Source organism: Cervus canadensis, chromosome 12, assembly GCF_019320065.1.
Source record: "Cervus canadensis isolate Bull #8, Minnesota chromosome 12, ASM1932006v1, whole genome shotgun sequence".
Taxonomy (NCBI): domain Eukaryota; kingdom Metazoa; phylum Chordata; class Mammalia; order Artiodactyla; family Cervidae; genus Cervus; species Cervus canadensis.
In genome coordinates this window covers 25265068-25289720 of record NC_057397.1, presented here as the reverse complement: position 1 = coordinate 25289720, position 24653 = coordinate 25265068, and the positions used below count along the sequence as shown (strand labels likewise).

At 45.8% G+C, this 24653-nt stretch overlaps 1 protein-coding gene and 1 non-coding gene across 5 annotated transcripts in view; both read right to left on the bottom strand.

The window, feature by feature from the left end:
- Positions 1 to 24653, bottom strand: part of CHD7 (chromodomain helicase DNA binding protein 7) — a 184497-nt gene that overhangs the window by 90384 nt on the left and 69460 nt on the right. The gene's annotated exons all lie outside the window — the stretch shown is intronic.
- TRNAC-GCA lies at positions 4691 to 4762 on the bottom strand. Its single transcript has one exon. It is a non-coding gene; the product is annotated as a tRNA-Cys (tRNA).

Here is a 24653-nt window from a genome sequence, read left to right as displayed (position 1 = left end):
ACTTTTTAAATGGCTTTGGAGACATGTTCCCATTACTGGTTTTCTTCACTTCTACTTTTCCAGTATTCCACAGGCTCTCAGTCCCTCTAGACTCTTAAAGACGAATTCTGGTATGAACACTACAGCTCAATCTCCAGTCTAAATGTACCAGGATTCAAGAGAGCATTTAGCAAAGGTTTCGTAAATTCCACTGAGATTTAAACATCTTTCTCTGGTCAATGACATTGACAGAAAGACCATCTCAGTAACACCTGGTGCTCAATTCACTTATTCAACCAACAAACATTTGAGGATGTAACAGGGAACCAGGGAGCCTGGTGCCTGCTGAGGGAGAGCAGAGCACATCACCCAGCAGACACCAAGGAAAAAACACGGTTCAGGGAGGCAAACGCTGGCCAGGGGTTCCTTCCTCAATGGACCAGCCAGAGCAACAAACCACGTCTAGGATGTGGTGGACTAAAGGCACAAAAATGCCTCACAGGGAGCTTTCAAAACTTCCCAAAGTTTTCAAAACTGTTGGAGAGGAGATCAAGATGAACAGGTTTTAGTCTGAATGTTCAACTGATGTAATTTTTAGCTTTCATCCTTTGATATAAAATTACAAGAACAGGAACAATCTCAAGAATCAAGGATCAGAATCTTTTCTGCTGGACCAAATTTGGTATCAAGAGTCAGGGACTCAAGCTCAAGCCTTTGCTATACCAGTTAGTTTTATTCAGCTCGTTTAAAAAGACCATTTCTAGGGAAAAAATATCAAATGATCACTTTTATGAACACAGACACAAAAATGAACAGCATCATACTTGTTGGTCATATGACTTGAGAAGGCAAAAAGTATAAAAAAATTTTTTTCTAAGTTTAGGATTTTAAAAAGTGTTCCGAGAAAAAAAGACTCAAGTCATGGGAGTTTTGAGAATTCTGGGTTAAACAAAGTTAAGCATTTTTCTTTATTGCAAAACTCTTCAAACCCTTACCACACTCTGAAGAGGGACAGGACACAGTGCCATGCAGATATTTAACCATGGCATTCTTTGTCCAAGAATATCTTGAATAAAAATGTTCTTTAAAATGTACTCTGGATTTAAGCAGCTAAAGCAGAGCAAATCCATCATCTCTGAGGGAGGAATGTAAGAGAGAAAGAGGGCTTGTCCTAAAACAGTGGTTACCAAATATTTTAAAAGATAGTATATGACTCTATAATTAAATACAATTTTATATAAAAGCACTGAAAACAGCTTACTCAATTATGGCCATATGTAGGAATAAAACAGGGACATTAGTATAATCATATAATCAAGTGACTTGTACAATTTCCATTATAATATATATATGCAGTGAAGATAAGTTAAATAAAATTAATTTTAAAATATAATAACTTATCTTAATGTGTCCCTCAGAATCATTAATTTTAGACTTGAAAAAAAAGTTTAGTTACTGTGAAGTAGCTCATTTAAAAATCATCTGAAGGCATTTTGACAGCACCTACACCGTAAGTGCATTTTGAATGAGAAGAGTCCAAAACAATGAAAATACTGAACCAACTGGTGGCGTGAAATTCAGTGTTAAGTAACTCCCCATCGCACGGTGAATCCTGGCTGCCTTGCAGTGCTCAGGGTGAGACGACATCACAGGGAGGGGCCCCGGCCTCTGACGTGTGCATGGCGTTTCCACGGTCAACTGGACCTCAGCAGCCCCGCGGAGAGACTCCAGCCATGCTGGCCCCCTTCCTAAGCGTCTGAGAAGTTCTGAGTGGCGTGGACTCCCTCCCAGTGGAGGAGGAGGACAGGGTGTCCGGCCACGGTTCCTCACTGCCGCCGCCCTCTCTCTGTGTCCATGCGACCAGACTCTGTCACGCTGGGCTGGGTGCCGCCCTGCAGCTGAGGGAGGTGCCGGCCAGAGGGTGCGGCTCTGTGGCCACCATGCCAGTTGGGTAACAGGTCAATTCTACTGCTTAGAAAAAGCACCAGACCAAGTAATCGCCTTACATTTAAAAAGCATACAGTGAGATGACATGTTTGCCCCAGCCAAATCACGCACACGCGCACACATGCACACTGAGCGCACAGAGTTAAAGTGATGTTAAAGTTTTGAACTGTTTGTTTTGTTTTGATGTTTCTCCATCACTTCACAAGTGCCTGGGAAAATGAGCTTAGTTGTTTAGACAAGACTTGAATGTTGTGTTAACATGTCAGTTCTCCAAAGAGCCTGTGCGGTCATCAGACCACACCCCTAACCTTGAGAATCTCCTTCCCCAAAGTACTTGTAATAGAAGGGAAACGCAAGGGGGTTGAGAAGAGCCTCACTCCTCTGGGCAGGGGAGAAACAGAAACCAGCACGAACACAACCCAATTCGAAGCCGTTGAGTGACTTCCTGGGCCGCCTGGACGGCACACAAGGGGACAGTCCCTGCAGGCAGCAGGCCCGCCCACCCACCCACCCACCCGTAAGGATGACACCCACTCTCCTCCTACAGCTGCCGCACCATCCCCCCACCGAAAAGAAACAGGGTCTGCAACTGTGGCATCGCAGTGCCTCTGACTTCCAGTAAGCAACCCAAACTCTGACCCCATTAGAGGAATCTGAGACAGGGCCAAACTTTCACCCTCTTGTTCTGAAGGTCTTGCTTCCTAAAAGCAGTAAATCCTCAAGTGTTATCTGGTACTGGACATTACTTCCTAGAAGTAAAAACAGGAAAGAGAACGAATATGCTCGGGGTCCTTTACAAGGTCAACTGTACTGTCTCTCCTTTCCCTCCTGTTTCTTCCTTCACCACCTTGCACGGGGCACCCTGCCCTTAACAGGCTCCACTCCACAATCACCAGAGAATGAGAATCTGTAGAACTAATCCTGGTTACAGGGGCGTTCCTCTTCCTTATTTCCAGTTATCTCTAAGGTCCCTACTGTTCTCAAAAGGCTGTCTGGATGCTTCAATTTGGCAGCAGACGCCCAGAGCTGAAGCCACCGAGCTTACTAGGGATCAAGCTCAGCAAAACACAAGACAACAGTGCTTCCGGGCTGGTCGACATGTTTTGCATAAATAGATCCTATTCAAGCCACTAAGGACAAAGACCAAATTTACATACCAAAAATAGTTTAGTTCAATTCAATCGTTTGTTTTTTTTTTTTACTGTACACTTCCATTATTGTTGTTTTTTTGTTTTTTGGGTTTTTTTTTGCTATTACTGGTGTACCTAAAGTTAGTTGATCCTTGAGTTAGAAAGGGGGAATGTATGGAGCTTGGCCCTGGAAGAGCAATTCATTCCACGTTTGCACTCAAGACTTCTATTAGCCTAAAAAGGTCAGTGTTAAAGGTAACTTACAATGCTGTTCCTATGAACTTAAAAAGCCAAACCTCAATAGACTGAAAGGAAAGGGTGTCTTTACCTAACACAGAACAATCCCAGGGGTTTGTGTAGAAATGGGAATAGAACAGTCTTTAAGGGGGGAAAAAAATCTATTTGTAAGAGCCCAGTAATAAAGCTAATTTACACCCAGTAAGTTCTCCAGGACTGAGAGCTTATGAGTCTAGCAAAAGATCTAGTTGGCAATAAATGCTTAATGATAGACTACTTTGGTTCTATTAAAAAAAAAAAAAAATCTTTCACATCTTGTAGGAGGCAGAATTCTAAGGTGACCCAACAATCTCCACCTGCTGGCCGCGAGGGGGACCCGTGGCCGCTGGCCAGCAGATGTGGCCAAGCTGAGAGGGGCTCACAGGTATAATTAGAAACCCCAAATCAGTTGGCTTTGAGTTACTCAAAGGGGAGATGACTGTGGTGGGCCTGACTTAATCAGGGAGCTTGTGAAGGCGGTGTGGGTCCCCCCTTGAGGGCCAGACACTCCTTGCTGCCAGCTGGGAGGAACCCACCATGGTCAGGAGCCAAGGGCAGCCTCCGGGGGTCAAGGGCAACCCCGGGCTGAGGCCCCGAGTCATACAGCTACCCAAAGTGAATTCGGCCCACAACCCCAGTGGACCCAGAAGTCAATCCCTGCCCAGCCAAGACTCCAGATGTAAACACAATCCCGACTCCTGATGAGGAGGCCCCAAGCATAGGAGACAGCTGAGCTGGGCTCAGATCCGAACTCACAGAAACGGGGCATAAGAACACGGCATTGTCTGAGGCCACGAAATCTGCGGCGATTTGTTATGCAGCAACAACGCATACCTTAAAATCCCCAGCCACTCACATCTTCATTTTTTTTCAGTCTTTCCCCCTCCCCATCCTGGATCCACCTTGCATGGAGACATCCCCCCGTCCACAGGAGGACTGAGAACACAACAGGACTTGTTCATCGCTTCGTGATGCTGCTCTGCTGACAGAGACACTGAGCCCTCCTGTGCCAAGCACCACTCCGGCCTCACGATCACCTGGGGAAATTATCTCCTTTTGATAAATGGGAAGACTGAGGCACACAAAGAGGTGATACATTTGCCCAAAGTCACAAAAAGCTGGTTACAAGAGTGAAGATTCAAGCCAGGTCACCTCTCTGCGGAGCCCACGTCTTAGCTACTACACCTAATAGCTAAGGTGTAGCTATTAGCTACTACACCTAATAGCTACATCTAATCACTGCAGCTCACCCATTCCTGTGAAAGTCGCTCAGTCGTATCTGACTCTCTGTGACCCCGCAGATTATATGCCACCAGGCTCCTGGGTGGAGTGGGCAGCCATTCCCTTCTCCAGTGATCTTCCCGACCCAGGGATCGAACCTGGGCCTCCTGCACTGCAGGCAGGCACTCTACCCTCTGAGCCACCAGGGAAGCCCATTCCTGCTGACAGGTCCTCAGAGAGGAGGAAGGCGTAACAGACAGCCGTGTGGGAGGTACCAGCTGGACAGAGGTGGGATCCACTCCGACAGGAAGAACCCAGATGAAATGAAGAGTGTGGCTGCTACAGGCAGGCTGGAGTCTGACACTCTGAGATAGTTCAGCAGCACTGAAACCACCACAGGGAGATTTTTTTTTTTTTAATCGCTTTGCTCAAATTTTAAAAAAGAAGGGAGAAAAAGAAAAGAAACTGCATTACAAGCAATATGAAAGGTTCCTGATGTGTATTTTAACAGAAAGTTTACTGCACCTTAGAAACAGTCGGTTTAACACTTAAAGGGGACTGTGTCCCCATGACTCTTTCCAGCTGGAATTACACATGAAACAGAAGATACCAAAGCAATTAAGTATTTTATAAACACTGCTGAGGGGTCAAAAAGAGGGAGGTTCATTCACTGACTAATAACGCAGTAATAAACAAACAGCAATGTTATGCAACTGAGAAAATTATTATAATTGAATCTACACAGCTGGGCAAGAAGAGAAGGCTGGTTATGTATATCAGCTCACAAATGCTTTGTGTGGGTAGGTTTTAGTTTTAGAGCTGGTTCAAAATGGAGACCCTTCTACAGTCAAGATTTTTTTTTTCTCTCAACTGAACACGATTCCACAATTACAACTGCAGGAGGGAAAAGAGCTCAGCGAACTGCCCACCAATCATTTGCTCCCGTTTGTACTACAGAGGGGTCCCTGTGTACAGAGTGGGCAGGAGGTGACGCCTTCTCGTGATGTGCTCATTTCAGATCTCTTCCAGAGACATTTCACCTTGTTTGTGCATGGCTGTATGAATAATGAATGACTGTGACTGGGGGCCACATTGGAGGGAAAGCAGCAGAACAAAGTCGCTTCTCACATTTTAACATTTGGCTCCCACTGTGTTCTTGGAGCTCCCTTTCCACCTTGCTATCTGCCCCTTTGCAGAAGACAGGCAGAGAAAAACCGCCAATTACTGCACTTAAGTGTACACAGGTGTGTCTAACAGGATCGGAAGAGCGACTGGTACATTTCCCTTGAATTGTCGAAGTTTTAGCATCAGAATCAGAAAAGCATCATTATTCTCTAGGGTTCAAGAATGAGCTGGGTAAAAATCCACCGTCCTTCCATCAGTTAAATGCATCTAAAACACAAACCAAAGCAAAAACAAGCTACTTTTCTGAGGATATTTCTAACTAGGTGTTACCCTTTATTACTACATGAATTCTTTTCTTAATTAAGTGACTCCATCTCAACAAATCTGTGATCTATGTCAGGTTCCCATCTGCCTAAAACCTAACTCGCCTGAAACTCGGAAGGATGATTAGCTAACCACCAGGGCAGAGGTACCAATGTATTTTCGACAGGCACACATTTTACATCGATGATATCTATTTTTATGAGATAAAAGTACTAAAGCTTTAATGGTGGCAATTAAAACAGCCAAGAGTTTGAGCAGCTCGATGGCTGAGTCACAGACCTTTTACCTATAATGGGATCCATTATATCCCTGAGCTCAGTTTGAGGGAGTAAAAGAGGAACAGATTTTTAAATATGGTGATAAAACATCAGTACCCTCTGAACTAAACAGCTTTAGTTTAAACCGCCATATGACCTACCCCGCGCCTAATGTCAACATCCAGCTGAGCAGCCTTCTTCAAAGTTCTCAGATACTTCTGTCTGTTTGAAATTATTTGAACAATTTGAAGACACTACAAAGATGCTGTTACATCATGATGGACATCTGAGTGTATCTGTTTCTATTTTGACTTATTTGTATTTAAAAATGTCACTTTTTTGAAAATGCTTAACTTCAGATGACTTATGACAAAATATCACGTGTGTCTAAAATAATAAATATTTATATTGATATTCCCTTTTAAAATGTAATTAGGGGTATGAATAAGAATGTAATTATTCACAACAAGATGGTGTAAAGTTTGAGCAGTATTTATGGATGAACATCAGCAAACAAAGGAGTGGGGTGTTTTTCATGGCAGTTTGACATTGCTATTTGAAAGTATTAGGATCATAAGCTCTGTACTTGCAAACATGTAATAATCACCCAATGTCCAGTCCAACACTAACCACTTCTCTAATTCAGGAACCCTAAAGATTTTCTCTTTTGCTTCTATTATAGCACATTCAGAAACAGAAATAATCTTGGGAACAATCTCACTCACAAGTGTTTGTATCTGTTACTATCTTGATCCCTAGAGAGAGCAGGCAAACAGGAAGCAACATGCAGAAAGGATTTACCCCCGACCAGGAAGGACCCAGCTAACAGGGGTGGGGCAGCCATGGAGCCGCCTTGGTCCAGGTGGCCCAAAGGCGGTCAGGTCTCTCGGGGCTGATGAGGATCTGTGCCCCCACCAAGCATGCCGGCATTAGCCAGGTGCTCACCTGGCCGTGTTCCTCTGGGTGCCGGCACCTCTTTCAAGATAAATCATCCGAAGGAAGAACAGTAGACTAGTGGATTCACTATTAGGCTTGGTTTTGAGCATTTTTCTCAGTGGGGGCTTTATCAAGTGTGAAGACTGATGGTCTCAAGATGCCTCAGCTTCCTGTCTATAAGACGAAGAAGTGGAGGAGCTGGTCTGTAATGGCTTATAACTCTAAGACTCTAGAGTCTGATATTCTCTGTTAAAATCTGGCGTCAGCCCTGCTTAAACTACCACCCCACCTGTCTAACAAGAAATGAGCACTCGTAAAGTGAAATGGAAGTGAAGATCATTTCAGAGGGAACTATTAAGGAAGTTTTGTAGATAAACACAAAAAACAAGTAAGACATTAAAAAACCTACAATAGAAAGCCCAAATTAAATACGATATACCGGAATTAGAGATGCAAATGAAATCTTAACATAAACAATTTACTTTCCCCATTTATAAAAAGGAGAACTTTGCTCAGTCGTGTCCAACTCTTTTGCAACCCTATGAACTGTAGCCCACCAGGCTCCTCTGTCCATGGGATTCTCCAGGCAAGAATACTGGAGTGGGTTGCCATGCCCGTCTCCAGGGGATCTTCCCAACCCAGGGATCGAACCTTCATCTGAAGTCTCCTGCATTGGCAGCTGGATTCTTTACCACTGTGCCATTGGGGTATACACAAATAATACTAATCAGGTATAAAAAAATTATTCATGTTTGTGAATCCCTGAAGTCATGGATCCACACCAAATACACCATGGGCAGGTGATGGGAAGGGGAAGAACAGAGGTGGGGTGGGAAGGACAGAAGCGTGTCATTCGCAGCAGCCGCAGGACCTGGAGAGGAACACACACGAGGACCACTGGGCAGGGACCTCTCCCAGCCCCGGAAGGTCCGCTGAGAACGTCCGAGGGGAGCACTGCTGACTTCAGGGAGGTGGGGACCCCCAATTGCTCACAACACAGCTGAGTGCGGTGTGTAGCACAGATACTCCTCACCCGGGGCCAGGCCACACCAGCCAGGCAGCCCCCGGTGGGCTTCCGATCACCCACAGCGGGATAGCCTGGGAGCGACACTGTAAAATTGTCATTTATAAGAAGCGGGCCTCAGGAACGATTTAAACAATGGCAGCCTCCAAACCTCTGTCCCTCCTCACTCTGGCTCAGCCTCCTGCCTCCCACACTGGTCTCTCCACCTTGACGCCCTCCACCCCGCACCTTCGCTCAGGTTCTCAGTGACCAACAGAACCGTCCTGGGTCCCCATTTCCTCCAGCTTTGCCACCTCTCTTCACTCCCCTTTACGACAGAATCCTCCAGGGAGCGACAGCATTTGCTGCCTTCCCCGGGTAGGTCGAGTTCACACTCGTATTCCACCTGAACAGCCAACCTTCCTCACAGGGAACCCCCTCCCCCATGCTCCTGACCTGTCAGCAGGAGCCGACAGCCTCACCCCCAGCTTCTTCACGGACCTCACAACAGCCTCCCCACCCCTCACGAGCTCCTTCAGCACTGGTTTCCCATCAGCCTCTCCACCCATAACTCCCGAGGTGCTCTGGACCCTCACGTCTGGATCTGGGATCTCTGCCTTCTCCTTCAGCAGGGGTCACGGCTTGAAACACCACCCACCCGTGGCTGATGGCTCCCAAGGTTCCTTCGAGAGTCCAGGCCCCTCCCCTGAATTCCATACATCCCCATGCAGCTGGCAACCTGACCTGGCCACCTGCATGCCCCTGACAGGCATCGCACACTCCAGGAATTCTAAACCAAACTCCTGATTTCTTTACTGAACTCCAGCTCCACCAGCAACAGAAACCAGACATGGGGAGTCATCCCCGATCTCTGCTTAGTCTCACCCTCCACTTTCACTCCACTATGGGGGTCCTCCTGGCTCCACCTGCAACACAGACAGGACACACCCCCTGACGACCCCCCGACTCCACCCTGTCTAAGCACCAGGAGACCTGCCTGGACCACTGTTGCCACAACCTCTGTAACTGACCCGTCTCCCAGGCTTGCCATCCAGCCCAGTCTACTTTCTACACAGTCCCAGTGATCCTTTAAAGATGTAAATAGGACCAAAACACACCTCTATTCCAAACCACTAGACCTTCTCCTCTCATTCACAGTAAAATGGCAAGTCCTCAGCATGGTCTACAAGGCCTCAAATGGACCCCTGCCACCTCCCAAACCTCACTCCTGCAAACCCACCCCCAACCTGTTCTAACTACACTGATTCTTTGTTGTTGTTGTTTAGTCACTCAATCAAGTTAGACTCTTTTGCAACCCATGGACTGTAGCCCACCAGGCTCCTCTGTTCATGGGATTTCCCAGGCAAGAATACTGGAGTGGGTTGCCATTTCCTTTTCCAGGGGATCTTCTCAACCCAGGGATTGAACCCGCATCTCCTGCATTGGCAGGTGGGTTCTTTACCACTGAGCCATCAGAGAAGCCCATGTTGATCCCCTGCTTACTGTCAAACAACAAAGGGCAAAAGCTCTTCACCTCAGGATCTTTGCACAGGTGGCCTCTGTTCTCAGAGGACTGTGAGCCTCTGACAGACTGTCTATATACAGGTGACCCTTGACAATGTGGATCTTACTTGAGGACTTTTTTCCAGCAGTGCATGTCATGGTACTACACACTCGAGGTTGGTTGAATGCACAGATACAGAACCATGGATACGGAGGATCCATGGACACAGGGAGGACAAATGGTAAGTTATACTCAGATTCTCAAGTGTGTGGAAGGTCGGTGCCCCAACCACTGAGTTGTTCAAGGGTCAACTGTATACAGAGGCATATATAAAAGAATGTGTGCCTGTCTGTCTCTCTCTCCAATACCTAAAGCAGGAACTGACACATACCACAGGCCTAGTATTTACTGATTATGAAACCTTCCCCAAATGTTAATACAGACGTCACACCTCCAGCCTCTGTCTTGATTACATACATGCTCTCTAGGAGCTCCTGGCGACTGCTGTACTGCCAAGGTGCCCACAAGGGTATCCTAGGACACTGTGGACTAATAAATGCATAAGTGAGTGAGTGCACATTCTTCTGACTGGTCCGAGGCAATGTTGAAACATTTGATGGCCTTTGAAAGCCGCACTTTCTGCCAACTGTCTGCACAAATTTCTCCTTCATTCCTCCTCTTTCCCTGACTCAAGTACCCCCTTTCTTCCTGACCCTGAAAACAATTAAGTTGCATATCTGCTCCCATGCAAGTCTGCGCTTCTCTCTTCTCATTGCAGGGACACCACTGTTTAACTAGACTTCTTTTAAGGAGAGAATACCTTCTTTTTATATCTTCATGACCTCACGGAGTGACTTGCACGTTACAACGCTGCCTGATGAATAAATGGAGTAGATGGATGGGTGGACAGATGTATGAGGTTCTCACCCTATCTTTAAATAATATCTTTAAAGAAGTCTCGACAGGCCCCAAATGCTGTCCCTCTGCTATGAATGGATCACCATCCCTCAGCTCATTTCCAACAAAAGCACTCCTGGGGAAGAGACCTAGAAAGAGTTCTCAGAATCTGGCCTCCAAAAATAACATTAGTAAGTGCTGAACTACATTGATCGTATATTTTTATCTAAGACAGCTTATCATTTTCCTCTATGTACATGTTTAAAATAAACTTTAAAATTCTAATGACTCTGAGCTGTGAAATATTTCAGTTGCTTTAGGTGGAAGGTTAAGGCATGGTTGCAAATTTTGACACAGGCATGCTTCTCTTTTTTGTTCTGACCACAGCCCATCTCCTGAGGGGGTGGGGGGACGATCATGTACCTTCTGCTGAAGCCCAGGAGGAGAAGCCAGGAGGCTAAAGAAGGCGCCTGAGATGGCTGGAAGGATGAAGGACCCAGGGTCTGCACCAGGCTTAAGGAGCTTCGGTCTAGTCCCCAACCACAAGGTCATGAAGCTCTAGACCAGGCTGGGTCACCATGAAGCCCGATGACCCACCTGGCCACAGACTCCAGAACTTCACTCACCATCTCACCTCCTGCCCCTCCACTGCTGAAGCAAGACGCACCCAAAAACCCTGTGCTCTCTTTGCTGACTTCTTCCACCAACCTGTGAGGCCACCACTTACCTGGTTAAGTGAGCAATGTGGGAGCCCAATTCTCCCTCCCTGACCCCACCACGCACAATGCCGCAGTTCTGCTTCCAGGACTACCTGCCACCCACCTTTTCCTGAGGCCTGGGGTGTCCGAGGTGGTGGCCACCAGACACACGTGGCCTCAGAGCACTGGAAATGTGGCAGGTTTGATCTGAAAGGGGTTCCATGTGTAAATCACACCAGAGCTCAAAGGCTTAGGAGGAAAATATGTGGATGAGCTTATTAATATTTTTGTATTAAATATTATTTGTTGAAAGGATACTCAATTATTATATGCTGAAACTGTATTTTGGGTATCTCACTTTCAATATAGGCTTCCCCGGTGGCACTACTGGTAAAGAACACGCCTGCCAATGAAGGAGACATAGGATACACAGGTTTGACTCCTGGGTCAGGAAGGTCCCCTGAAGGAAGGCATGGCAACCCACTCCAGTATTCTTTCCTGGAGAATTCCATGGACAGAGGGGCCTGGCGGACTACAGTCCATGGGGTCGAAAAGAATCAAACACAAGTGAAACAACTTAAACACACACGCACATTAAATACATTAAAATGAACTTAGACAAAAAATGAACTTGTTTCTTTGTTTCAATGTGATGAGGAGGCAATTTTACTCAACATTTGGGGCTCACATCCAGTTCCCCCCTGGGCACCACTGCCCAGGGAAGTCCTCAGTTTCTCTGCTGCCTCCACCCCCCAGCGCATCTGCTCTTTCCTGCCTGCTAGCCCTCCCCAGAGTCCTCAGGTGAGTGTTCTGTGACCCTCGGATCTGGCTGCCCTCCACCCAGCAGGGACAACTCAGCCCAGAAGGTACCTCCTCCCACAGGATACCCTCCAATACCATTCTCCCCATGCCCCCCATGGCCCCACAGTGCCCCTCTCTCCCAGGCTCTGCCTCAGGTACGGAACACTGCATGGGCACCTGAAGAACGAATGTGCCCTGACCTGGGAATATGGCATAGAAGGTGATGGACAGGAACCGTCACCTCACGCCACTTAGAACACAGAGGGGGGATACAGAGTATTTTGGGAACAATACAGTCACGGAAGTAGTAACAATATAATAATGAGGCATTAATGGCAGCAGTAATTTACAAACAACATATCATGCAGAAGACAGTTCTAAGCACACAACGTGTACGATCTCAGTTGGTCCCCCTAACAACAGTATTTGTTAATGTTGTTAAGTCACTAAGTTGTCTCCAACGCTTTTTGACCCGCCAGCCTATTCTGTCCATAGGATTTCCCAGGCAAGAATACTGGAGTGGGTTGGCATTTCCTTCTCCAGGGGATCTTCCCAACCCAGGGAGCAAACCTGTGCCTCCTGCATTGCAAGCAGATTCTTTACTGCTGAGCCACTGGAAAGGCCCCAGCAACAGCATTAAACAGATACGATTCCTACTGTACAGATGAGAAAACTGAGGCCCAGAGAAGACATGCGGTTCACCCATAGTCACACAGCTGATTCCATAGTGATGAAACCAGCACGCCAAGGCCATGCTCTCCCACGCTGCACCTGCTGCCTTCCAAGATGAGTGACTGCAACATAGAAAAGACGTTACAGAGCAAGTGATCTCTAAACTATAGGTGAATGTTCTGAACAGAAGTCCACAGAATCAATTCACCTTGTCTGGGGAGGAGAGGAGAGAAGGCAGAGGAGGACGGGGCTCTACTCCCCTGCAGCTGCAGAAGGAACTTTTCTACAGGACCTGCATGGGATCCCTGAAGACATGAGACAGGATGACCCAGAAGCCTGGCCCCTTGCATGGCCCCTGGACACAAGATCAGGGGGCCTGCAGTGCTCACTCTGTCTGATGAGTCAGCTTGGACCTACTGTCTTGACGGACGAGAAACCCAGTCCCCCTGGGAGGAACTCTCGAGGCCCTGCCTAAGGGCTTCTCAATATTGTACTACCTTCATCCAATGGACAGGTACACCTACCTAGATGTTAAGGAAACTTCTGATGACAAAGTTACAGAGAAGAAATGTTACAAAACCACCAGCCTATGAGTTTACCCAAGGCTACATGGCAAGTAGCCAACAGGGATCCAAAGTAACCCTAAAAGCACACCTTCCTTAAGAATCAGAATCGTTGCTTAAGGGGTTGTGGCCAAGGGGGAGTTAAATGATCAAACAGCCAAGCAGACATGACATACTTGAGCAGACTGCAAGTTCACATTCATTGTAAAGATGAAATGTGAGATTTACAAGAAATGCTTATCTTGTCAATTCAAGCAACATCAAAGGACTCCCCTCCACTCTTAGGTTCTCTTTTTTCTTTTTCCTTTTGGTGACAGCAGACAGCAGTAAAGTGGGATGAGCAATAAGCAAAGATTTCCACTGGTTACCTGGGAAGAATGGTGATTTTGTTTTTCAAGTGCACATCCTCCCACAAATGTCTTCGTAAACTTCGACACAGGATACTCTTTACAGTGTGAGGATGGCACTCACCGGAAGAAGGAGAGTAGACTGTATGCCAGGTGATTCCGGTCTCGGCACACCTCACTGATCTGTCACTAGCTCCTCCAAGGCACTCAGTCCAGCCCCACACAGTTATCAGGCCAAGTGCAGCACTAAGATGTTCAGGTACCTTCTCTCCTGAGATTGCAAGTCTGGGAAGTTTACCGGGGCTTATCCACCTTCGACCTCAGGAGCCAACAACACAGCCTGGTACACGGTAGCTGCTAAGTATGACAACCATTTCTGGGTGCACTGCAACATCATCTTCAGAAGTCCGCTAAAATTTCACAACTTAACAGTAGGAGTTCTGTAGGTGAGAATTATGTAAGGCTATGAGAAGAGTTACCTTTGAGCCTGGAGCTGGTAGGACTCAGTCCTCATCTCATGGGACACCTCACAGTAAGAGCGTGTGACACCATCAAAGGGTCCCTGCTGGCAGCTCTCTCCTCGCCTGGGATCCAGGACGAAGGCCTGGTGGTCTCTGCTCACTGCATGCCCTGGGATCCTCGAGCCTAGAGTACTAACGATGGGTCCAGGGGCCCTGGCCTCGCCTTCCTCTTCTAACCATCTGCTTTAAATGACCTTGTCAAGGCCTATGGCAGAATATTATCTACACAGGGCTTCTCAAGTGGTGCAGTGGTAAAGAATCCACCTGCCAAAGTAGGAGACACAGGTTCAATCCCTGGGTCAGGAAGATCCCCTGAAGAAGGAAATGGCAACCCACTCTAGTATACTTGCCAGGAGAATTCCATGGATGGAGGAGCCTGGAGGGCTACAGTCCATGGGATCACAAGAGAGTCAGACACAACTTTAGCGACTAAACAACAACATCTATACAATTATAACTGTTAAATTCATCCCCAAATTCCCGTATCCAACTGCCTATCCGAACTGGAGTCTAGGAGCACCTCTACACTAACATGTCCAAGCTAAACCTGAGTTTCTTGCACTAACCCGCCTCTTCAGATCCCCCAACTGCTCCAGTCAGAACCATGATGGCTCTCATTCTCTCAAACCCCATTTCCAATCCACTGGCACAAACTGTCACTTCCTACCGCCAGCCCCTTAGTCCAGGCCACCACTGCATCTTGCCTGCTCGACAGCCTCTCTGTGCAACCGAATTTGCCCTTCTACCTATTTCTCAGAGACGCCCGGAGTGAGTCTGCTGACATACACAATACCTCGTGCCACTCTCAAGCTCAAAACCCTTCAACAGCTTGCCATCTCAGTCATGGTAAAACTCAGAACTCCTCACCACAGCTCACAACACCCTGCTTGATCTACAACCACCCCAACCCCTGCTTTATTTACTCTTCTAACCAAAGTTCCTAGCCCTCCCTCCCTCCACTCCAAACACACGGCTTCTCTGCCACCTTCAAGCGTTCCAAGCACACCCCTGCCCCAGGGCCTTTGCACAGGCTATCCTGGCTTCCGCCAGGCGTGTACAAGACTTGCTGCCTTTACGTTACCAGGTGTTCTGCTCAGTGTCACCTCCAGGGCAGGAGAGTCTTGGCAGCAAAGAGTTCCACTAACAAATATCACAGCGGGCAGTGCTGGGGTAAACGCTTGTTTAGTGGTAACAGTCATGTAGGTGAACACTTTTTAAGGTATTTATTTGAACTTAAAAAAAAAAAAACTACAATTTTTCAAAGTTTTTTGTTTCAATATTCTTGTAGGGAACAAAACACTTTGAATACTTCTGCCTTATCAATTACGACTCTACAATTGCTCTGTTGGATGCAGTAGTCACTGGGGGAATGTGGCATTTAAATTACTTAAAGTTAGATAAAATTTAACTGTTCAGTCACACCAGCCACGGTTCAAGTGTCTGTAACCAACATGTCTACAGGCTACCATAATGGACAGTGCATAAAACACTTTCATCCGCCAGAAAATTCCACTGGGCAAAGCTGCTCTGGAGTCTTGATCCACGGCTTAACTGACTTTGTTTCTAGAGGAAATTCTGGATTTTCCCACAACCATTTTTATGTTCACAAATGCCAGCAGCAGGTGAGAGATTTCCATCCAGGTGACAATGCCTACTAGGAACCCAACTGTCAAGACATACTGTTTACCTGATAATCCTCTTACCTGGTTTCTGAAGAATAGGGCTCTGGCTTTCCACCATTAAGATACAAATTAGTGCTTTCGACTCTTTGTTTTAAAATTGAGTTAAGACTCATGGATATAAAATTCACTATTTAAAAATGAATAATTCAGGGACTTCCCTTTCAGTCCAGTGGTTAAGAACCTGCCTGCCAACGCAGAAGACACAGGTTTGATCCCTGGTCCGGGAGGATCCCACAGGCCATGTAGCAACTAAGGCCGTGAGCCACAACTACTGAGCCTGTGCTCTGGAGCCCAGGAACTACAACTAGTGAGCCCATGAGCTGCAACCATTGAGCCTGTGTGCCTAGAGCCTGTGCTTCTCAACAAAAGAAGCCACTGCAGTGAGAAGCCCGCACACTGCAACTAGAGAACAACCCTGCTCGCCACAACTAGAGAAAGCCTGATCGCAGGAACAAAGACCCAGCCGGCCAAAAAACAAATAAATGTAAAATAAATAATTCAGCGGTATTGAAGATATTGACAATAATTTAGATTCTTGATTACCTAAACAACTTACAATCTTCTGTCAAATAATCTGCCAAAAGCCTATCCATGACCTAATTAACAGACCAGAAGTCTCGAAATGTGGAGATAGCTCAGATGTGCAACCCACCACTTCAGGCATCGTTGGTCCGTGTACGCCTCTGGGAGCGTCCCCTGGGCCACAGCAACCCAGCCCCCACAGGACAGTCTGTGGTCCTGAGTGCCACCCCCTCGGGCGGAACCATCCGGGGTCAAGGGAGGAACCAGAAGCTGAAAAACAACCAGGAAAACCAAAACTATCCCTACACTTGTTATAAGACCACTTTTGTCAAAAAAAGTATTTGTGATGCCTGTCAACACCTCCTACATATAAAATATACCAAGCAAAAAGTTTCTCTCAGGATTTCATGCCACACACACACAAAAATCTCTGAGGAGGAAAAAAATTTCCTTCTTTCTGATGATGAGAGTGATCACCTCTCCGGCTTCCCTCTGTCCACTCACCAGGATGCCCAGCCCAGCAGCTGAGGCTGTAATTAGCATGCTTCCTTGGTCTCCATTTCAGAACCCAATTTCCTGTTTCTATTTCACACTCTCACACACACACACACACACTTTGTCAAAATGTCTCAAATCCTTTTTGGAGAAATACTGACTAAGAACTATAGCCTAGATTTCTATTGATTCCATTTACCCTCTGCCACTAACCATACATTAGAAAATTTGAGAACAATAATATTAATCTTAAAAATAGAACTAATTCACCCTAAAGTAACATCTTAAAACAACTCAAGTTTCTCTGTTTTTCTTCAGAGCCAAATGAAGGCCTAGGGTTTTTGATCAAGAGGTCCACACGGGTACACATGTCCACCCCGAGATGTGAGTACATACAGCCTGCAGGGCTGATGGTCAGGACGCAGCCAGCAGCCACAACCCTGGAGAAAGCATTCTGAAATTTCTTCTTCCAGGAACGAGGGGACTGAAATTTTACAGTTTAACATCAAATTTAACATAAAATTGCAAAAAACCTTTTTCAAGGAAAAAAAACAATTTTACCAACTGTAAAGAACAGCTTTTCAACTAACAGAACAAGTAACAGCACACATTTTATACAAAGTACTTTCGACTGGAATGTCTTTGGGAAGAAAATTTAAACATCAGCTTTCTAAAAGATCACTTATACTTGAAAACAAGATGCTCTCCTCACATTACTAAGGAGACCACACAGTGTTAAGTGATAATTGGCAGGTACGCAGCAAAGATTTACTCCAAGGATCATGAGGTGAACCTCATCGGCATCACCGTGTGCGTGCGTGGCTCTCTCCCACTGTATCATCTCACCATCTAGCCAGGCCCACGCAGTGAGAGGTGAGAGAACAGTAGCAGAAATTTAAAGCTGACACCAGCTACACACCCAACAAAACACTGCCCGTTCTAGGTCTACACGATGCATCTTATTTTCCTGTGATTTAAATAATTTGTCTTGTTTGGTTATACACACTGAGCCGTCCAACACGCCTGTCGCCAGCCACATATGGCTATTTAGACTTAAATTAAATAAAATTAAATTAAAATTTCCATGCCCGAGTCTCACTCGCCTCTTTTCAGATGCTCAGGGGCCCCACATGGCTGGTGGCTTCTCTACCGGACAGAGCAGAGAGTGACAATTCTCAGCATCAAAGCAAGTCCGCAGACTGCACTAGGCTAGACATTTGCTACCAATAGGTTACTCTGAGACATGCAAAAACATGGCAAACTTTCTTTCAAAAATAATTTGGAAAATACTACTTTCTGACAAACTTCGGTACACAGCTAAATATACTTAGAGACTTTTTCCCCCTTAAACAATGAATTAAATGAAAGAATATGACATGCCTGGATTGCAGCCACTCTACAGTAAATATTTCCACAATGTGAAGGGACAGCTTCCCAGGTGGCTCGGTGGTAAAGAATCTGCCTGTCAATTCAGGAGACGCAAGAGAAGCAGGTTCGATCCCTGGGTCAGGAAGACCCCCTGGAGTAGGAAATGGCAACTCACTTCAGTATTTTGCCTGGGAAATCCTATGGACAGAGGAACCTGGCCAGCTATAGTCCATGGGGTCGCAAAAGTCGGACACAACTTAGCAACTAAACAACAACAAACAAATGTGAAGGGAGCACGTCATTTTACACACAGGTTGTAGAATGTGGTTCAAAAAAGTAATACGTATACACACCCTGCACATGATACTGGAGAAACACATTGTATCTAGACATTAGATAATAACCAAGAGGTTTTACGTTTACTTTTTTCCTATCTCATTTTTCAACCAATATTTTTATAAAATGTAGAAAACTGCGGTGCATAAAGCTTGAAGATGATAAGCCAAGGGCTTCTTCCTTATCTCCAAATGGGAGCTAAGATGCAGCTGTGATCTTTCCTGAAGAACAAGACTGGGGCTCCAGCCTCTTCGGGGCTCTAAAGTTTCACAGCTCAAAATAGCAAACTTCAAAAAGCGGCTGCAGTGTTAGGAGCTGCATAAAAACCGTCGACAACGTGGCAGACCTCACATACTCTAAAATGTGAATCACCTTCTTAGGCAAGGCTTTTAAAATCCAGCTACTAAGCCAAACTACAACAAACTATTTTGTGACTGTTTCACTGTAAAACATGAAGCCACGTTCAGAGCTTCAGGCGACTGGTACACACTCACCAAATAAACTCAACACTGTAGCTCAAGGTGGGTCAGAGCCTAAGGTGGAGACATGGCAAGATGTGGGCCAGGATGACTGGGTGAAGAGGATCGCTTCAAGTGTGGTTAACAGTTGTAAGTTTACATTTGTATTTAACCAGGTCAGGACTTACTATATTTAGGTGTAAACAGAGTTCAGGGTTAACCACTTGGATGCCGGAGGGAACAGGAGTCAACTCCCCTCGCAACACAAAACAGGATACTGACTTCACCCCAGCAGCCTCGAGGTGCTGATCGCCAAGTGATGGCTTTCACCTTGGTTACAACTGAGAAGAAATTCAACACTGAGAAAGCAGTCAGTCTTTTATCTACAGTATCCAGTTTCCGGGGCTTTCCCAGGAGGCTCAGTGGTAAAGACTCTGCCTGCCAATGCAGGAGATGAGGGCTTGATCCCTGGGTCAGGAAGATCCCCTGGAAAAGGAAATGGCCACCCACTCCAGTACTCTTGCCTGGGAAATCCCATGGACAGAGGAGCCTGGTGGGCTAGAGTCCATGGGGTCGCAAGAGTCAGGTATGACTTAGCAACTAAACGGCAACAACAATCCCATTTCCCTGAGATTCAATTAAAAGGAAATACCATAATGTGGTAGCAATTTTTGCCCCCTCCCCTTCAAAGTATTATCAATTTGCATTTGCTTTATGGAGAATCTGATATCTTGGATGCTAAGGCACTGAAACACAATGTTCTATTTTACAAAATAAGGGAACGGTTTTCTGCGTTAAGATGAAAGAGTAGAAAAAGGGGAGAAAAATTCCGAGAGCTCATTTCAATGACTACATTTACAAAAGTTATAATAAAATAGTTAACGCTCCTTGGGGACTTAACTCCATGCTGTGTACTATGCTAAAAAGTTTACAGCCATCATCTTCTTTAATCCTCACAATAAACTTGTGCAATTGGTACAAATATTATTCTCAGGAAACTAATGTTTAGGGATGTGTCCAATTTTTGGCTAAGTGTTTTACTAAGCAAAACACTGGAGAAGCGAGATTCAAATGCAACGCCTGGGTCCTGAAGCCCATGGTCTTCAGAGCTCCTTGTCCCTGTATGCCACCCTCCCCCCTTCCCAGCCCCCACCACCACCTCCCCCCGCCCCAGCACCCTCTCCTCACCAGGGAGCCTGGTGGGGCCATGAGACCCAAAAGCAGGTGTGAAGCGTCTAAGCAATGAGGAGGTAAACTCTAGATGAAACAAGTAAGCGGATGACTCTTCCCATTAACTTACTCTTGGAACTATATTTATGTTTAATATGAATTATTATTCTAGCATCTAAAGTGGCACAGCATGGAAGGGATGACCACTCAAGTCTGCAACAAGGGAAACACAAGCTTGTCACACTTGGCTCATTTTTGCTCTATAAATGACTTGTTTCCTACTGGGTATTTTTGGTTATTTTTTCCTTCACCAATGACACCCTAGCTTAGACACCTTATTTGTAAGTTATCAGTCATTCAGTCATATCTGACTCTTTGTGACCCCATGCACTGCAACCCACCAGGCTCCTCTGTCCCTGGGATTTTCCAGGCAAGAATACTGGAGTGGGTTGCCATTTCCTTCTCCAGGGGACCTCCCCAATCCAGGGATCGAACCAGGGTCTCCCGAATTGCAGGCAGACTCTTGACTGTCTGAGCCACCAGGGAAGCCCACTATTTATAAGAAAATACTGGTTTTCGACTTGCTTGCGAAAACTAAAGCTGTGAGCTTTATGCTCAGCTCTAAGAACAAACCTTTTCCAAAATCAGAGCCTGGGATGTTTCCTTCCCTAGGCTAGGTCTCCCACCATCATTTCCAGGGCAGACAGATGCTGGGCGGAGTCAGAGACTGAGTCTAAGACACTGAGCACACGGACCACTGTGGCCTCTGACCCCAGCACGGAGGACGAGGGCGCCCTGTTAGCACCCCCAGAGTCTGAGGTAATGCGGCTAAAGTGAAACGGACCTCAGACATTTGGAGGAATAGCTGATAAAGATAAAATGCTACCAAAGTTTTCATCAGATCACCCAACTTTTTCCCTAAAGAACTCTCGCTTATCTCCTTTAATCCCTGGCGCGCCTCCACGCATCTGGTGACTTCTCCTTCGTGAAAATGTCCTTGCAGCGTGAGGACAGCCAGAAACAGTGAGCTTAGTAAGGGGTCTAAAGCAGCGCCAGCACATCACAGCGGTGACGGTCCCGATGCCCCTGCTGCCCACGGTCACTCCCAGGTCAGCTAGAGGTTTACGGCTCGGAACTGCAGAGGGCCACAGTAATGGCAAAATGCCAGGATGAAGGTAAATTCTCTGTAAGTTCCCACCGTCCATTTCTAGTCACTTCTATAGTACGACTCAAGTTTGGCCCCTTCTTCACACTGACATTTTGAGGGTTTTTTTTTTTTTCTTTTGTTGTTGTTTTTAAGATTTTTTGATGTGGACCACTTTTTAAGTGTTACAATATTACTTCTATTTTATGTCTTGTTTGTTTTTGTTTTGCCACAAGGCATGTGGGATATTAGCGCTCTGACCGGGGATTGAACCTGCACCCTCTGTACTGGAAGGTGAAGTCTCAACCACCGGTCTGCCAGGGAAGTCCCTTGAGGTGCTTTTTACATTAACAGTGAAAACAAATACATCATGTGCTTAGTAGCTCAGTCACGTCTGACTTTGCGACCCTGTGGACTGTAGCCCGCCAGGTTCCTCTGTCCATGGGGATTCTCCAGGCAAGAATTCTGGAGTGAGTTGCTATGCCCTCCTCCAGGGGATCTTCCCAATGCAGGGATCGAACCCAGGTCTCCCACATTGCAGGCAGATTCTTTACCGTCTGAACCACCAGGGAAGTGCACATCTGAATAATCTCACAATTTTATATAATATTTTTCTTAGTTAAAGAGAATGTTCACATTGTACAAGGCCATCTAGGAGCCTGACCTAAATATTAAACTTTAACTTCAAGTATTCATATTTTCGATAAGAACTTTAAGTCTACATACCATCCCTTCATTAAAAAGTACATCCAGAAATATCATTGCATTAGCATCTGGGGAAAGGATGATCTGAAAAGTCACTGTCTTTTTACTAGTAGGGATGATCCCCTGGAGAAGAGCATGACAACCCACTCCAGTATTCTTGCCTGGAGAATCCCATGGACAGAGGAGACTGGCAGGCCACAGTCCATGGGGTTGCAAAGTCAGACATGACTGAATTGACTTCACACACACACACAGTCAGTCACAGGGAAATCCACCCTGTGATGCTCATAACCCTCAACGGTAAGCAAAAGGTAGGGGCTTCATAGCCTATCTCAGGGAGAGCGGGTGGGATTCTTTTTTTCTTTTCCCTGGGGGTGGGATTCTCATGCTAACACTGCCCACCTGTCCAACCAGACCACGGCCAGGAAGGCAAGCACAAGTGAACAGCATTACAAGAACTCTTAACTAGGTTTTTCCACCACCACCACTTGCACCGCCTTCAATATTCTCCAGCACTTGATACCCATGGCCAAAGCAAACAAACAGAACAAAACAGCTCTCAAGATTAATACCTCTTCCTTACAACTTAAAACAATTGATTTTGCTTCCACCTGGTTAGCATTCAAGTCTAAGAATTCTCCTGCAATCAGTGGTATGGAATTGTCTAGAGTTAAACACAGGAGGTGACGGAGAACAGACCCAAAACACTATAAAGCAGATCACAAACGCCATGCTCTTCACAAATGGGCATCGACATGACGTGTTTCCTTCAAGTGACTGCCTGGGTGCTGATTTTAATTCAATCACTGGAAGAAGAATTAAGGAGATCCCACCCAGTCTTACCAGATCATCATTCTCATCACTCAACCCAAACCAGAGCACAGGCTAGTAGAACCACAAGCACCTCAGTGTTGACTTCCAACTTTTTAAAGTGCTGCTATAGCTTAGCATTTTGCCAACTTCCCTTTAAGTTTGCCACCGGGACCTGGACCCAGTGCCATGGCCCAGGCACTAGAAGGTCCTCTGTTGTTTTTGTTTTTTTAAAAGTGAAGAAAAAAATGAAACCTCCCTCATGGTGATGCACCATCACCTACTAAGGTTTCGCAAGGCAAAAGCACAAGTTTGCTACTGACTTCCTTCGCTGATAAAGAGCTGCAGCCAGTAACAAGGGTAGAAGAAGGGTCAGCTCCCCGTGGTTACCTAGAGATTATCTGCAGACCGACAGCTGTAACTACAGAGGACAGAGACTAATATTGAGATGTCAAGATTAAGGTAAATTCTCCAAGTCAGGACCAGCAATGCTGTTTTCCTAATTGTCCCCCTGAGCCTCTCCCAGTTCTCCTTCCCTAGCCAACTACCTCTCTGCAGTGCTAGAGGCTGCCTTTCTGAACGACTGATAAAACGAAGAAGAAAAAGCAGCAGAGAAGAGAAGGTGAAAGGAAAAAAAACAGGGTGGAGGTGGAAGAGTGGCAGTGCATGTGTAACAGTGAAAATAAAGGACCAGTTTCATAAAGAAACAAGCATTAGACACAGAGGAGCAAAGAAAAGTTAAAGGGGAAGAGAGGAGAGAATAACTATGAAAAGTATCCCCAAACCACTTGAAACTAAAATCTTAAAAATGGCTGTAATTCATCTTTCTGAGAAAAATGTTACTTTTACATTATTTTACAATAAAGTAGAAAGACAGCTTTCTCTGAAGTGCAAATAAAGGAAATTTCACCTTGATAATCTCTTTTTAGGAACTGATACTAATACTACACACACACACACACACACACCCCTGCAACAATACGTGTACTGTTCATACCTTTAAAAAGGTTACTAATTTCCCAACCTTATGATGAGGGTGCTGACACTTGTACTGGAGGTTGACTGTCATTATTAGACTAAACAATTTTAAATTTATTTATATGTGCATTAGTTTTCTTACACTCTTGACTTGTTTTCCAAGAGAACCGGAAGCAGCTGCTGTGGAAAGACTGGAGCACTGCAGAGTTCAGGATGGCGGCCACGGTCCACGCGGGCTACTGGTTTGCTTTATGCAGATACAAACGCAGATGGGCTCTGCCTGTATACACATCCTACATCTCAAATCGTGTGCAAAGTACCCCATTAGTAATGGTTTATTCTGATTATGTGTTGGAATAATATCCTGGATATATCTGGTTAATTAAATACATAATACTAATATATCATTTCCTTTTTTTAATGTAGCGACCAGAAAATTTAAAATAACACATGTGGCTAGCATTCACCACTCCTATTGCATTTCAGCTGGACAGCACTGGTCTAGAACATAGTAAGTACACACAGAAATGATGGCCAGGAGATTGTACCTCAATGACAAAACTCCCTATCCACCTCAGTGAAGGCCTTGGCCTTCTCCCTGCCTCCTGCCACACCACCAACCTTGTCCTTAACACAGTGCGTGGCACCTAACAAGCACTCCATAAATGTTTCTTTGATGGAGCTGAATGAAGGCAACCAAGGTACAACGTAAAAAAGCAGTATCTAAAAGTGACTTCTTAAAAGTTAAGAAAATTCACTGACTGCTTGGGACAGTTAGCACATG